Source organism: Cebus imitator, unplaced genomic scaffold, assembly GCF_001604975.1.
Source record: "Cebus imitator isolate Cc_AM_T3 unplaced genomic scaffold, Cebus_imitator-1.0 Scaffold15, whole genome shotgun sequence".
In the NCBI taxonomy this organism is placed as follows: Eukaryota; Metazoa; Chordata; class Mammalia; order Primates; family Cebidae; genus Cebus; species Cebus imitator.
The window spans coordinates 3,775,440-3,779,335 of NW_016107330.1; positions in this window are offsets into that span (position 1 = coordinate 3,775,440).

Sequence of the window (3,896 nt, forward strand, 5' to 3'; positions counted from 1 at the left end):
AGTGTGTGATCTCAGCTCACTGCAACTTCTGCCTCCTGGGTTTAAGTGATTCTCCTGCCTCAGCCTCCTGAGTAGCTGGGATTACAGGCACGCACCACCACACCCAGATAATTTTTGTAATTTTAGTGGAGATGGGGTTTCACCATGTTGGCCAGGCTGGTCTCGAACTCCTGACATTGTGATCCACCCGCCTCGGGCTCCCAAAGTGCTGGGATTACAGGCGTGAGCCGCCGTGCCCGGCCGACATATGTTGTTTTCAACAATGTAGAGGACGTTGCCTGTAAGTTCCGCTGGAATTTCAGACAGAGACAGAGCGAAGGAAGAGAGGATGAAGCGTCAATGGCAGGTTAAGCAGACATCGTGAGTATGACAGAGTGGTCGTGGAACTTTGGCCCAGGGCAGTGACTTACAAGGGCAGTCAGTGGGAGTAGGAGCCTGTATGCTGGCAGAAAGAGTGCAGCCCCAGCACTGCAAACAATTAAAAAACAATAAGAAAACTAGGACTAAGAGCCAGCTGCTTTTTATTATCACCGCGCTCTTGGCAGTTCTAAACAAAATCTGGAGATTGGGAGTGAAGATAAAATTCTCCTCCTCTCAAAATTCTTTAGTGAGTTTTAATTCCAGTGGGTTTTAATAGATACATAGGCAAGCTTTAAATTAGCACATTGTATGACTTTTCCTTTAGTAAACCTTGCACAGAACACGAACATTAATTCCAAGGTCTGCTGCTTATGTGCTGGGAGCCCACCAGGGGTGGACTCAGCTAACGCACCTTCAAGAGAATGTTCTAGTGGTTTGGAATTGTTCAGGCTTGCTCGGGACACTGTTGAGTCTCTAACCCCCCTGTTCCAACATATTCCTGCATTTAAACAGGTTTTAAGACAAAGTTTTGGAACTTGCGTTGCTTCAATGCTGTAATTCTGTGTGACCACTTGGGGTGTATTTTATTTTATTTTTGAGACTGAGTTTCATTCTTATGGCCCAGGTTGGAGTGCAATGGTACAATCTTGGCTTATTTCAACCTCCGCCTCCTGGGTTCAAGTGATTCTCCTGCCTCGACCTCCCTAGCAGCTGGAATTACAGGCAGCCACCACCATGCCTGGCTAATTTTTTGTATTTTTAGTAGAGATGGGGTTTCACTATGTTGGCCAGGATGGTCTCAAACTCCTGACCTCATGAACCGCCCGCCTTGGCCTGCGTTTAGCCACTATCCTGGTTGGTAATTGCTGCTTTTGTCATTGGAACTAGTTTTGTCATATTGAGAAAGGGAGAAGAAAAAAGAAAAACTCCTGTGTGCTTCCAGCCTGCGAAGCACACCACTGGTCCAACGCAGGGTTCCTGGGGGATGTCCAAAGTCTGTTCTCCCTGGAGATGGGAGAGGAATTGGGTGTGACAATTAGGACCACCAGACTAAGCCAAGGCCCCTCGTGGAGTTGATGAGAGAAGTTCCCAAAAGGGCTGGAACATCTTCAGTGCAGCCTGAATGGGGCGGGGCGGGGGGAGGGAGAAGGGCAGGTGGGTGAGGGGAGATCTAGCATGAAAGAGTCCCGAACTGGAGTTTCGTCGGAACTTGGAATGAACTGTTTTCCAATCCTGCGCCCCACCGTGTCCCTTGCCACATGAATCCTGTCCCCAGAGGTAACTACTTTGAACTCTTTTCCAATGTCTTCTTGTATTTAACTCTATTTTTCCAAATATCACGTTTCTACCACCTAGTTTTCATTGTTTTCCAGTTGCAGGTGTGGTCCACTGACTCTGCTGTGGAGGGTTAGGCTTTGGTTTCTCTATCTGCACAACAACCTCCCCAAAGTATCCCACACTAGGGAGAAAGGAGAATCATTACAGGTCCTAGGCATTTACGGATAGCAGGGGAACATTCTGCATCCATTTTGCCTTTAAATCTAATAATGCAGATTAAATGGACACAGGTCTTGAAAGGTACAAATTACCAAAATTGATAGGAGAAATGGGAAATCTGAATAGCCCTATATCTATTAATGAAATGAAATTTTTAATTAAAAACTTTCCCACACACAAAAAAATCCAGGCCCAGATGGCTTCACTGGTGAATTCCATCAAACACTCAAGGAAAAATTAGTATCGACCCAACACAAATCCACAATGGAGAAGAAAGCACTTTCCAACTCATTTTATGATAAAGAAACTGTAGTGTAACATAAGGTTGGGATGCTATGCAGTAATGAAAACTCACAGACTACCGACACATACAGCCACCTAGAGGGGCTCAGAATCATGCTGGGTGTGAGAAGGGTAATGGCCAAGCTAAGCTTTAAAAAACAAATTAGTGGTGTGAAGAGGCATGAATGGGAGTGAGCCAAGGCAGATTTTCTCCTCGAGAACAGGAAGCCCATGACCTAGATGAGTAAATGAGCCTCAGGCCTTGGCTACGCCCTGAGATGGAGAACAGGGAGACTGTCAGTAGGTGATGTTTCCCTTTGGACACATTGAGCGTGGGGTCCTGCAGAGCATCCAGTTAGCAGCACTGGAAAGGCAGAGCTGAGGGAGCCATTCTTTTGGAGACAGTAGTTTATTTATTTACTTATTTATTATTATTATTTTTTGAGACCGAGTTTCGCTCTTGTTGGCCAGGCTGAAATAAAATGGTGCGATCTCAGCTCACCACAACCTCCACCTCCTGGGTTCAAGTGATTCTCCTGCCTCAGCCTCCCCAGTAGCTGGGATTACAGGCATGCGCCATCACACCCGGCTAATTTTTGTATTTTTAGTAGAGATAGGGTTTCTCCAGGTTGGTCAGGCTGGTCTCAAACTCCCGACCTCAGGTGATCTGCCCAGGCTGGAGTGCAGTGGCACAATCTCAGCTCACTGCAACCTCTGCCTCCCAGATTCAAGCAATTTTCCTGCCTCAGCCTCCTGAGTAGCTGGGATTACAGGAATGTGCCACCACACCCAGCTCATTTTTGTATTTTTAGTAGAGACGGGGTTTCACCATGTTGGCCAGGCTGGTCTTGAACTCCTGACCTCAAGTGATCCACCCAGCTTGGCCTCCCAAAGTTCTGGAATTCCAGGCCTGTGCCACCGCGCCCAGGCTGGAGACAGTAGTTTAAATAAGTCCTGGCATGAATGCCTTACTCAGAGGGGGCATAAAGTGAGGGGGCTAGGGCCAGCGTCCTGGGAAATGGCAACGTAAGGATGGGGGGGTGGGGGCAGGGGAGGGAGGAGGAGCCAGGAAGGGTCAGTGACTAGGATGGCAAAGGGGGTGTCTCAGGGAAAAGGGCAGAGGAAGAGGGAGTCGTGCCCACCTCTGCTCTGGGGTCAGATGCAGCAAGTCTGAAAAGAGGCGGGGGATGGAAACGAGGCCATTGGTGGCCTTGTCCCCACGACTCCAGGATGTGGGCCAGAAGCCAGTTCCTGGTGTTGAAATAGGATCCAGAGGTGAAGAAGGGAGTGCAGATGTGTCTTAAAATTTGACTGTGGTGGGGAGGGTGGTTTTGGCTTTTGCCATGTTGGTGTTTTAAAGGCAGCAGGGAGGTGAGCGGCTTGTGGACTGGAAGGAGCCAGCAGACAGGCAGGAGGAGGAGGGGAAGTGGGTCGTGAAGGGGAGGGAGAGCAGCCAGGGGTGGTGGGCAGGAGAGGAAACTGGGCCCTAGAGGCCTGGGAAGGAGGCCTCCGGCTGTGGAGCTGCGGCCTGCTGTGTTTTGAGACCTTCACCTTAACCTTCTCAGCCGTGTTGGATGCGGCCTCCAGAGGCCTGGGAGAGGTGGGGATCAGACCGGGTTGAACACGGAGCCAGAACCACGAGGTCTGTCATGGAGTGAAGGATGTGTTCTAGGAGTCAGGCCCCACCCAGCTGTGGCCCAGGTAAAGGTCAAGGAGGACTGTGGAGGGGCCAGAGTGGCGTCTGCGGAGGGGGCGGG